This window comes from Podarcis melisellensis, assembly GCF_964234715.1.
Source record: "Podarcis melisellensis genome assembly, chromosome: 17".
NCBI classification, from domain to species: Eukaryota; Metazoa; Chordata; class Lepidosauria; order Squamata; family Lacertidae; genus Podarcis; species Podarcis melisellensis.
Window position 1 is genome coordinate 34,123,774 of NC_138534.1, and position 13,386 is coordinate 34,137,159.

The 13,386-nt window shown below is 44.2% G+C and overlaps 1 pseudogene across 1 annotated transcript; it reads left to right on the top strand.

Annotated features, from left to right (window-relative positions):
* The first annotated feature begins 828 nt into the window (after window positions 1–828).
* Window positions 829–1,534, top strand: LOC309360489 (proteasome subunit beta type-6 pseudogene; annotated as a pseudogene). The gene has a single exon. The product of its transcript is annotated as a proteasome subunit beta type-6 pseudogene (transcript).
* Window positions 1,535–13,386: the final 11,852 nt, after the last annotated feature.

Consider the following 13,386-nt stretch of genomic DNA (forward strand, 5'->3'; position numbering starts at 1 on the left):
AGTACTTAACCCGAGGTACCACTGTTTACTGCAGGTGGGGACTTAGTAATGAAACTTACTGGATAATCTTGGGCCAGTCACTATTTTTCAGCCTAACCCACCTTATAAGGTTGTTGTGACAATAACATGGAGGGAGGTGAACCATGCATGATGCCCTGAGCTTCTTCGATGAAAGTCTCGGTATGCGGTATGTGTGATAAATAAGAAGAAGATATACTTTCAAGGGTAGAGTGAAAACAGTACTGTTCTGCCTAGCTTTTAATTTACGAGCTTTGACTCTGTGACTGTTGGTTGTTGCTTTTAGCGTCTATTGTTATGCTAATTGTTGCTTTTAGGGATAATTGTACTTAATTATGATTATAGGGATGCTTTTAAGACTTATTTATAATCATAGTGGTTGCTAATTTTTTACTGTCATTAAGTGCCTCGGGCATTTCAACAGCAATAGAGTAAATTAGATTACACAGGAAGTGCAGAGGAAACACCACCTAGTGGGAAAAGTTTAATGTGGCAAAAGGGGTCTGTGAATCACGAGGGTTTCTTCACCCAAGGTGCATAGCCCACAATCTTCCACACCTCCAAAATACTTCACATTCCTTCTTTGGATTCCCTAAGAAGGAGGAAGGTTCGGAAAATTCTCAGAGTGGTTTAACAACCAATCCCTCTTCCCAAGGAACTCCGAGAACCATGCCTTTGTGAGAGGAATCGTTTCCTAACAACTCTCCTAGCATGCTTAACAAACTTCTTCTTCTTCTTTGGCAATCACTTGTAGCCGAGTAAGATTGTCTTCCATAAACACGGTTTTAACAATGGGTCCGTAAGAGATCCAGGATGGCGGTGCTGGCGATGCTGAGGCCGAGCGTCGGAATGGAGGCGTGGTGCACGGACTGGACCCAGCAGGCCGTCACCACCGGGACAACCATCATGGCTGTGGAGTTTGACAGTGGGGTCGTCATCGGTGCTGACTCCAGGACCACCACGGGTTCGTACATTGCCAACCGCGTCATGGACAAGCTGACGCAGATCCACGACCACATTTTCTGCTGCCATTCGGGCTCCGCTGCTGACACCCAGTCCATCGCGGACGACGTTACGTACCAGCTGGGCTTCCACAGCATTGAACTGGATGAGCGCTCATTGGTGCACACAGCCGCCAGTCTCTTCAAGGAGATGTGCTACCGCTACCGAGAGGATCTCACGGCCGGGATCCTCGTGGCCAGCTGGGACAAGCGCAAAGGGGGACAGGTGTACTCTCTTCCCATGTGGGGCATGATGGTCTGCCAGCCCTTCTCCATCGGGGGTTCTGGCAGCTCCTACATCTACGGCTTCGTCAATACCACTTACAAGCCGGGGATGAGCAAGGAGGAGTGTCTGAGCTTCGCGGCCAATGCCCTCGCCCTGGCCATGAACCGCGATGGCTCCAGCGGGGGGGGGGGGTCATCCGCCTGGCGGCCATCACCCAGAATGGCATGGAGCACAAGTTCATCCTCGGAAACGACCTGCTCCGGTTCTCCACCCTCTGAAAGGCGGCGGGTGGGGGTGGGAGATGCACCAGGCCTTGGGCAGGAAGCGGAGGGGTTCAGGGAGTCCGTATTTTGTTCTCCTGTCAGATTGGTTTGATGCTGCATTAAAATATGGGAGTCGAAAACAAAAACAAAAAAAATGGGTCCGTAAGTGACCGTGGAGGCAAATTCTGGATCCTCACATACACTTCCAGGGAGCCTATGGGGAATTCATGACAGTTTAACGTGGCATGATACTGCTTTAAATGAGGCCTTTGTTCCTGTTGCCTTCAGTGGTTGGAAGGCAAGTTTCTGAAGTGGAGAATCGGCTTCTACTCCCATAGGCTCTCTGTGGAATCTGCAACCCTGATTTCACGAGGTTTTCTTGTGGGTACTGAACTTTCTCAGATCCACAAGGCTCCCTGCTTCAGACAGTTGCTCTCCAATTCATGGTGAGCGGCAGGGACACCAATGGGCAGGAACAGCTTGCTGTTGTATCTCTGGATTTGAATTACACCTGAGTAGGCCAGTGTGTCGGGGAATGGCTGCACACATACAATGTGTGTACACACACATTCAGGTGGAGACCCTCACCCAGAGACAGAGACCTGTTTCCAACATTACAATAAATAGGGAAGTCTTTGCATGTCGTTCCAGAGCTGCAAAGAGACTGTGGGGTTTATAAAGGGTTTTTTTCCCCGCTCTCTCTAAAAAATAAAAATTTGCCAATGGTGAAGATGTTCTCTGGCAAAAATTTGCATGGAAAAAGACATGCCTAGATAAACAAAAGGTCCGAAACCAGTTGAAAAGAAACCAGATCTCAGCAGCTGGTGTTTATTTTGCGTACGTTCTTAAATCATTTTCCTATTATTATTGCTATGGCAGGATAGGAAATCGCACACTTGGAAATCATATGGTAACCACTTAAACAAATGGAATTAACAAATTAAATGGAACACACCTTGGGAATGGGGAAAAGCAAAGATGAGATGAAATCAGCGTGGTGTAGCAGCCAAAATGCTAGGCTGGGACATGAGGAAACCCAGGTTTAATGCCCTGGCTGCCTGCAGAATTCATTATGTGACAATTTTGAAACCATTTATCACCCTAACCTACCTTCCAAGTTTGTGATGAAGCTAAAATCCAGCTCCAAAGTCATGGGGGAAGTGAAAGATATAAATTAACGCAACTAAAGTTGCAAATGGGTAGCTTAACCCTGCATGGCATGTGCTTAGCAGAATGATGTATGCCCCACAGGAGTTCAGCAGTAGTAGCAACATATTTATTTGTTTAGGTATAAGCCATAACAACAACAAAGGCTTTCAGAGCTGAACCACAAATTTGGCTCTCAATTTATTGGCAGCCAACACAAATAGAGAAACATGCAAGGTAACACAAATTTTCCTTGTCCAACAGCAAAAAGCACACACACTTACTTGACGTTACAACATTTCTCCTGCGGCTGAACTCGGATATTTAACTCCAAATTGTTAGGTTTCTGATGGTCTGTCTTAACACATGGATACAGCCTAGAAATCTCAAGGAATAGATATCAGTTAAAGAAGACTTTCCTTGCAATTTAGACATGGACTGGTCCTCCACCAACATCCTCTCTTGAAGTGTGTTTCATATAATATTCCTGAAGAGTTACTCTAAACAACATACATTGATTATGGGATAATACATATGCCACTACTAACAAAGGCAACAATAAAAACAACAAGAATTCTGTATTTTGTGCCATCACTGTATATTGTGCTTTTACAGAGCAGCAAAACAACGAAAAATAAAATAAAAGTCTATCCCTTGCTCTTAGTCTAAATTATTGTCACATTCACCTATGGAATTAGAATTGTTACTCCAAACTTAAAGGTAAAGGGACCCCTGACCATTAGGTCCAGTCGTGGCTGACTCTGGGGTTGCAGCGCTCATCTTGCTTTATTGGCTGAGGGAGCCGGCGTACAGCTTCTGGGTCATGTGGCCAGCATGACTAAGCCGCTTCTGGCCAACCAGAGCAGCGCACGGAAATGCCGTTTACCTTCCTGCTGGAGCGGTACCTATTTATCTACTTGCACTGGTGTGCTTTCAAACTGCTAGGTTGGCAGGAGCAGGGACCGAGCAACGGGAGCTCACCCCGTCATGGGGATTTAAACTGCCGACCTTCTGATCGGCAAGTCCTAGGGTCAGTGGATTAACCCACAGCACCACCCGTGCCCCTTACTCCAAATTTAGGAGTGTGTTAAACATGGATTGAGGGGGGTGTGTGAGAGAGAGAGAGAATTTGTCATTTGTTCACCCAACTAGTGTGAGTAAAATACTCCTTACTGCCCAGAACACAACTGCAGTACAGTCCTATACATTTTTACTCAGAATAGTCCAGTTGAGTTAAATGGGACTTAGACCCTAATAAATGGGTTTAAAAAGGGTTTGGCCCTCCAAAAACCTTTGGCCCTCCAAATGTTTGCTGAACTACAACTCCCATCATCCTAACCATTGGCCATGCTTGCTGGGGTTTTGGGGGAGTTGTAGTTCAGCAATATCCAGAAGGCCACAGCTTCCTCACACTTGGTTTAGAGCTGCAATCCTTGGTGAACCGGAAACATTTCAGTGGTTTAGAACAGAAACACTGACTCCCCCCTTTCAGCAAATATGCACCGACATTTTACACGCTTGCAAAGAGAAAGACCACATTATTTGATTCCACGTTCAAAGCACGGGAGGGGAAAATCCTCCTTTCAGGCCAGCAGGCAACAGGTTAAACTGTGATTCAGGCACTGACCTCTGGAGCCTCCTAAAGACTTGCAAAGAGCGCAAGTCAAGCATAGCCCAGCAACTTTCAGCTTCAGATTAGGAAAATATTTTGCCTCTGCCCAAAAGAAGTCAAGCCCAGTTATTTGCATATCTGTTCCTGATTTGCTATGAAAAGGAGTGAATTGGCAACCATCATGAAAAAAAACCTAGGCTTCTCTTTTTTCTCAGATATGGACAGCGGAAGTGGACTCTTTTGCCTTAGGGGTTTTCAGAAGAAAAGCTTGCCATGAATGTGAGAAGGAGCCGAAGAACCAGGCCTGCAGCCGGCCTTCTCCTCACAGTTAACTCACCCACAGGGTTCAAGTAAAGGCCCTTCAGATTAACATTGTAGTAATTCTGCCCTGTTGTCTTTGTCCATGGAGTTTTCTTGGCAGGGATACTGGAGTGGCTTGTCGGTTCCTGCTCCGGGTGGTCTGTATAGTTAAAGCCGTATAGTTAAAGGTCCGTATAGTTAAAGCTATGGTTTTCCCAGTAGTGATGTATGGAAGTGATAGCTGGACCATAAAGAAGGCTGATCGCCAAAGAATTGATGCTTTTGCAATATGGTGCTGGAGGAGACTCTTGAGAGTCCCATGGACTGCAAGAAGATCAGACCTCTCCATTCTTAAGGAAATCAGCCCTGAGTGCTCACTGGAAGGACAGATCCTGAAACTGAGGCTCCAGTACTTTGGCCACCTCATGAGAAGAGAAGACTCCCTGGAAAAGACCCTGATGTTGGGAAAGATGGAGGGCACAAGGAGAAGGGGACGACAGAGGACGAGATGGTGGGACAGTGTTCTCGAAGCTACAAACATGAGTTTGACTAAACTGCGGGAGGCAGTGGAAGACAGGAGTGCCTGGCGTGCTCTGGTCCATGGGGTCACGAAGAATCAGACACGACTAAACGACTAAACAACAACAATTCTGCCCTGTGCCCTGGTGTTCACAGTAGTATTTGTGTCGCTTTCAGCCAAATTTTTGTACAAAGGTGTCTCAAGGCAACTCAGCACCTTGTCGATGGAACTGAAAATCACCTCGTCAATGGAACTGAAAATATTACCGTCAAACATTCAAGAACAGATATGAGGCATGACTGACCAGGACATTCTCCATTGAAACTTTGCAGTTAGCTGCTTCTGTGCCCTTGTCCAAATGTAGGCTTGGAGCTATCAGGAGTTCTCTATTGTTTACCAACTGCAAATCCTGGCATAAGTGTGCATGTGAGGAAATTGAGCTGACAGTGTTGACCCAGATTAGATTTCCAAGTCCTTATTTGTCATCAGACCCGAACTACATAGCAAGCTTTGTGTGCTCAGCATTTCTTCAGTCCAAGTTCAGCACATGTGGCACTTCCCCTGCCCCATAAAATCCCCCCATCTCTTTCTTTCATCAACCTGGTTATTGTTCGACACCTTTGTTAAGTCAACAGGCTTGATGCAGATGAGCCATAGCTAAAAGCATTTGGCTGGCGAGTTCTTTTTCAAAGCTCTAATCCCACCCACCCAATTCAGTTTGACAAGAGAAAAGACAAGATGTTTATAATGCCCCATAACTGATCCTGAGCCTAGCTAGTGATTCTGTGCCCCCCCCCCCACTGAACCTCCAAGCCCCAATGTCTCAGGTCACTAGCATCGCGTGTGGAAAATTTTATTTACTGTAAATGGCATTGGAGACCTCTCAAACTTTATTGTATTAACAACCCACTGTCTCCAGAGTGTTGGAGAGTGTGCAATAGTCTGAGCAACTGCAGGCACATGTGGTGGGATTGTGCTCTCGAAATTAGCTTCTAATGAAGTTTCAGAAAGAGTCTGTCCCAATGCTCTGATCCCACTGGCTGAATACTCTTGGAGGGAGGAGTGATGTAAATGAGATGAAAATGTCTTCTTCTTCTTTGGCGATCACTCTTAGCCGAGTAAGATTGTCTTCCATAAACACGGTTTTAACAATGAGTCCGTAAGTGACTGCAGAGGCCAATTCTGGATCCACACGTCCTTCCACAGTGGGGACTTCGGTTTCTGGGCAGGAGTTGATCACGGTGTGGATTTGCCAAGCGTTCCTTTCCTCTTAGTACATTTCTCCCTTGCGTCCAGAGTTCAAGTGTCTTCAAAGCCCATGACACCTTTGGTAAAGGCTGTTCTCCAACTACAGCGCTCACAGGCTAGTGTTTCCCAATTGTTGGTGTTTATACTACATTTTTTCTCCTTTAGAAATACATTTGAAAGATAAATCCATTTAGAGATGAAAGATTCTAGAGCAGGGGTAGGCAACCTAAGGCCCGTGGGCTGGATGCGGCCCAATCACCTTCTAAATCCAGCCCACGGACAGTCCGGGAATCAACATGTTTTTACATGAGTAGAATGTGTCCTTTTATTTAAAATGTATCTCTGGGTTATTTGTGGGGCATAGGAATTTGTTCATTTTTAAAATTCAAAATATAATCCGGCATGGTCTGAGGGACGGTGGACCGGCCCACGGCTGAAAAAGGTTGCTGACTCCTGTTCTAGAGAGCATAATTTAGGTCCCAGAGCCAGTCATCTGTGGTACAGCATCAACCGCGCATGCTGTAAATAAGATTCCAACCATCACCATCATCATCAACCTTTTATTCGACCGTCAGTCAGGAAAAAGTACATTTGTTAATACACAGTTAAACATCCAGGAAGATTTTAGAGCTTAGCCAACACTAAAATGGGCTAAACAGATAGCCCCATATTAATACAGTCAATTATAGTCTTGCGACGCTTAAAAGCTAAAAAAAGAAATCTGGCCACCAAGGAAGGTAGTGACATTGTTCAGCAAGTGTAAAACCTGGTTTTCTCTGGGTAGGAAGCTAAATTGACATAGGAGTGGATCTATAAAATTTTGTCTAAGCTCTGCATAAGAAGGGCAAGTCAAGAGAATGTGTTCGGTTTCCAAAATTCCAACCAAAATTCCAAGATTCCAACCAAAATTAAGCATTTGAGGTTAATTCAGATTCAAATCCAGGTTAAAGGACTTAATTATTTCATGGGTATTAGATCTTTTTTGTTTGACATTTTAAATTAGAATTCAAATGTTTACTGATGAGGGGACAGGTAAGGCTAGGAGGCTACAACAGGATCTAGCAAGGGATCTCCAACTGATTTTCAGTAGATTGTCAAGTGTGTCTGACCCACCCACAATTGTTCAAAAGCAGGAAATAAAATAATTAAATTACGCCCCCCCTTAGAGTACACTAATGATGAAATGAATAAAGCCAAGCAAGAACACACTGTCCGCGCATGGCCTGCGGCTCAATTCAGTTCTGGTACTGAAAATCAAATTCTGAACCTCAGAATGTGCTCCGAGGCACCCTTGCCCTTTAATTGTAACCGTTCTGTATTTTGCACGGGGCTGTAGTTGGTAAATCTTGGGGTTCCCGTTGTTAGAAAACCAAAGTAGGTCTGACAGGATTGAAATCTGTCGAGAACACTAACAAAGAGGGGTGGGGGACAGGATTATACGAATATTTTGCTTCCCAGAGTCAAGGCTGCAAGCACCGATTTGAAATAAATGTTTGTTGTTGCCGCTGTTTTAAAAAGCAAACACGAAGCGCCCACTCATCGTGGCTAAAAGGGATTTAAATAACTGTATATTTGTCTATATTTAACGAGCAACGTGTCCAGCTCCGCAAGTCATACGCAATGCAACCATTCTTAATGATAAATATGGCTTACGCACGCCTAAAACTTAATTCCTCCTTCTCCCTTCCGCCTTGCAAAAAACCAACAACTTTCCATTTGATCCGATCTCCGCTTCAGTTCCAGCCGGAAATCAATGGAAAAGTGGACTTAGGACCGTAGGACATTTCTGGAGAGACGTGCATTCTTATCCGATTCCTGTTTACTCCAAAGCAAGTCTCACAAGCAGCTTACTCCAGAGTAAGTAGGCACAGGATTGCTCTATCAGAAATACAGATGTGAACTCAATACTGTACCCCTAAGCGGGTCTTTCTCTCTCTTCCATCTAATGAATGGGACTGCAAACTTCTTGCCCAGCGAGCTTGTTGATTAGTTTCAGTGAGTTGTTACTATTAATATTATTGTTTATTAAATTTGTATACTGCTTTTCCTCCGAAGATCACAGGGCGGTTCACAACGTGAAAATACAAAATAAGAACACAGACTACACAATAAAACAAAAAAAAAAAACGAACTAGCAACAACCGTTGAAAAGGCTGGCCAATAAACTCTACAATCATATATTTCCCAGCCCGATCTGTTTACTCAGAAGTAACAGCCTATGAGGTTAACTAGTGAGTAAATGAACAAATTGCAGTTATATACAACTATGAGTAGACCTATCAAAGAGTAGGCCTAAATTAGTCTGTCTATTAATGTCAGCGGAGCTACTCTGATGTGGCCTAACGCTGGATAAAATCCCTAGATCTTTTTTAAAAAACAAACATACAAACCCAGAAGTCAACAATGTCCACAGCATGATTTATAGTTTGCTGATCCTTGATGTTAAACACACATCTTTGAAAATTAGATTCAGCACAACACAGCCAGGATTTACTGCTTTTGTCTATCCACCCCGACATAAACAATGTTTTATTTAAACGAACATGTAACGGAGTAAAAACCGGTAACACAAAACACGACGTTAATAGCAGCGGAACTAAACATAACAATACGTTTTTACGCACCAACCACAAGAATAAGGCACCTTACAACTGAATAGAATTCAGTAAGATTTGCTTCTAAATTGGGAGCTAGGATTGCGCTTTAAGGCTGCATTCCTGTGCTCACCCCATTTGAGTAAGGTGGGACTTACTTCCAAGTAAAGGTGGGTGAGATCTACTCTCACTTGGCACAGAAGGAACCCCATCAGAAACCGAGCGATTTCATTTGGAGGAGTCTTTTTCAGCAATCCAAACAAACGCATTGCGTCGTTTAATGTTGTACAATCCAGGAATCAATCGCCCAAACTTTACACAAAACGGGGTGGGAGCGGGGGAGACCTACGGTTATTGCTTCCAAATAAAAGTACTTAAAAACAGGGTGGCCATATTTTTATTTTAAAGAAAAAGCATTTTAAAAAACCACTTACGGCACCCTGACTTTTTGTCCAAGTAAGTCCCATTGCAATCAATGGCCCTTCTTTCCCGTTGCAAAGAGTTTTGGTTTTCTGAGCTACCCGGCCCAAGCTCTGGGGGTTTAAAGGACTTGATAAATCTGCTCTGGCTGCCGCAAGTCCTGTGCAGGTGGATGTTTGTGAGTGTACAAATGCGAGATGCTTCCCATCGTTGCAATAAGAAGTGCCGCGCGATTACAATGATAAAAGGACGATTACGCACCGTAAGCCTCAATATATGCAGCCATTTCGAAAGCAAAAAGTGATTGAAGGGGAAAAGCAGCAAAGGATCTATTTTATTAACGAAACTATTTGTGGGGGGGGGGACTTGGAAGCTTTTCGGGACGAGAGATTTGCTGTTCAGTCAGCTCTGGAGAACAGACGAAGAAGCGCCCCGAATGTGTTCAGAAAGTTTGTTTTTGCGCGCCTTAGAAACGGAGCGCGTGTCGCCGGTCGCTTTCTGGGAAACTGGGGAGCAAACGAATGAAAACCACGAATTTCGTTTACAAGCTTTCCTTTTCATCTCAAAGTGACTTGAGTGTATTTCAGCAATCAATCAATCAATCAATCAAAAACCGACCCCAAACGTTTTTTCCGGCACCCCGCGACTGCAATGCACAACGCTGAGAACTTGCGCTCTCTGAAGGAACTCCCTGCAACAGGAGAAAACAAAAACTTCGTGGATATTTTATTTTAGTTATAATATTCAGTCTGCCATCCCCATGAAGTGCATCGCTACGAAAGGTTGTTCCCCGCCCCGGTTTATCCCTAGCGCCCCAATTTAAAAAAAACAAAACAGAAACGAAGAAAGCGTATTTCTTACAGTGAAGTCGATGGGAAGGATTTTATTATCTTCAGCGCATTTGGAGACAGGGAGGGATTTAAAAACCTGCAAAATAGCATGATGTGCTTGCAAAATAATACGGTGAGAATTGCACTTAATTCTCCTCAGTGTGTTGGCAGGGGGGTGTAAATTGCAAAATAATGTATTTGCAAAATATTCTGCAGAATAATATTTGCGAACTTAATTTCGAAATAGCTTATTTGGGGCTCCCTGAGCAAACTAGGTCAATCATAACCTCAACTCTAAAGGGGTTTATCAACAGAGCTGAGTCCCTGGACTTGGAAACGAAGGGTTAAAGGTTTGCTCAGAGCAAACTGGTTAGAATAGAGAGACGTTTCTGAAACAGAAAGTAACCAAGTATATTCGTGCGACTTACCTTTGAAAACAAAACTGGTTTTAAAACTCATTTTTTAAGAGGTGTATGTACAGCACCGCTTAAAAGGCAAGTTTGTAAAATTGTCTGGGTGGGAGAGAAAAATCTATTTAATCTAGTCGTTAAGACTTTCATCTTATTTAGATGGCTCTAGCCACCCATTTCGGCGTCATCTCTTGAATTGCCTTCTGCAACAGCGGCCCTATATCCTTTTGTGTTTCCCCCCATATGTAGCAGATCTATCCAAATTCTAGTTTCTACTTGATATTTCTATTCAACCTCTTAGCGGATTAAGTTATAGTTATAAAGGTTTGCGCAACGGAATGACATTGGATTCATATAATTATTTCCTAATTTCTTACTGGCCATTAGGAAATAGGTGAGATTTGCCCTTCTAAATCTGACCAAAGGGGCACGAGGCCAGCATTCTCTCAGGCTGAGATCCTGCGCACATCCCCCTGGAACTAAGGCCCTGTTGAATGAGGCGAGGCTTTACTTCATGGCAAAGACGTGCCAGATGGGTATGACTGCAATCTTATGCACTAGGAACAAGTCCCATTGAAATAAATATTACTTTTGAATAAGCACTGATAGGATCAGGCGACACAAGCAGCCCTTGGGAAGCTTACAAGCAGTTCTTGAGAGAGGCAGCCACTCCCTGTTGCTTGTCTTCAGAGAGGTATACTTTATCTGAACACGGAAGGTCCATTTATCCACCGATCCTATCCATACTTTCAAGGGACTAAGCAGCACTGAGGTCAATGTGACCTGCTTCTGAATAAATATGCATACAGGTTTGCATTGCCAAAAGTCACCTGTATGCTTCAGGATGTCTCCAACCTTATATTCAATCATGGTTCCTTGATTCTCATTTTCACTTGTTTCAATTGAGCCAAACACAAAGTCAGGCATCCCATTGGAGCAAACGCAGCTCAAGAGAGCCCTTTTCGGGGGGGGGGGAGCGCTCTCTCTCTAGCAATGGCTTATTGATCATTCCATGGTCCACATCTGTGACAGTAACTTTTCAATGCAATCACAACCCACTTACATCTACACAAGGGTAAAGTCAGTTGGTTTGATCCTGCTGAAACCAGTGTACGGAGCTCAGTAGTATGGATGCTGGTTTGTGGTTCTGGGGTGTTGGTTTTGGTGAGGGGTTGTTTTATTGTGGCGAATTATTCAATTGGACTGCACAAAGAAAATAGAACATAAATATTTAAAATAAAATAAAAATAAAAGTCCCAGAAATTTCAATGGGAGAGATTCAAGCAGATAGTTACTTCTCTTCACAAAACAGAAAATGTGTAGGATGCAACATGGCTGTTTGATGAGGAACTGTTTCTTTTCCTGTGCTGCAGAGTTCGTCAACCTTGGAGATGTGAGCTAAGAATAGAATGAAAGGGCTACCTGAGCAAGTGCAGAACTCACTAAGGAAAGAGTGCCTATACTCTTCAATGGCTGTGGCGGGTGTGTGAGCCTTCAAGATTAGACCGCAGTGTTTCCAAGTGAATATTGGTTCAACTTCACTCCAACAACACTTTTCCTAAAAATTAAGCACCATTTCAATTCCTCATCAAAATGGATTTTTTTTGGGGGGGGGAATCAATAATTGGATAAGATTACAGTGGAATTCTGTACAGCCTATGCAAAAGCGAGCCCCATTGAGTTTAATGGGACTTAAAAAGGTAAAGGGACCCCTGACCATTAGGTCCAGTCATGGCCGACTCTGGGGTTGCAGCGCTCATCTCGCTTTATTGGCCGAGGGAACTGGCGTACAGCTTCTGGGTCATGTGGCCAGCATGACTAAGCCGCTTCTGGCGAACCAGAGCAGTGCATGGAAACGCCATTTACCTTCCCGCTGGAATGGTACCTATTTATCTACTTGCACTTTGACATGCTTTCGAACTGCTAGGTTGGCATGAGCAGGGACTGAGCAATGGGAACTCACCCCGTCATGGGGATTCGAACTGCCGACCTTCTGATTGGCAAGTCCTAGGCTCTGTGGTTTAACCCACAGCACCACCCGCGTCCCATTAATGGGACCTACTCCCTTGTAAATGAGTATGGAATGCCACCTTAGTATTTATACAGCATTTTTAGAATGTTCAATGAACTTTACTTTCCTTAACTAAGTAATTCTTCTTAACAACCTTGTTAGGTAGGCCAGGGACATTTCTGGCTCATGGCTTCTCCCCTTGGGCATCACACTACTTTAGACTCTTGACCACCTTGTTCACTTTGACCGAGAACATATTTTACTCGGCCAGGATCCTAACCTGCAGAGGAGATACACTTATCCAGATTCTAGCCAAATTAGATCCTGGATACTCAATGGATGCAAAAGTCTAGAGAAACTGTTGCCCTTTTAAGCAAGCAGAGCCACCGAATGAAACAGATTCATTCCAAGACATAAACACCTCATTTCAGACACTCGTGTCGTTACCATTTCTGCCCGAGTTTATGTAGCATGTTGTTTCATGACTGCGGTTGTACGTGGCCGTGGTGGCGGCTGATTGATGTTTCATGGGCATATTGTATTGCTGTTGTTTCTGCAAGGTGCTTTGGGTGCTACGGCTGGGAAGCAGCATAAACATTAGCACAATAAATAAATACATAAGCGAGCAAGGGCTCTGCTGGGTGAGATCAGCTCATTTCTAACAGTGGCTGGCTAGGGACCTCTCGGAAGCCCACAAGCAAAAACAGCATGAAGGTGGTGTCAACACCCCACAACCCACCCCGTTTGACACCCCTGCCCCACCAGCAATGGTTTAAGGTAGCCATCC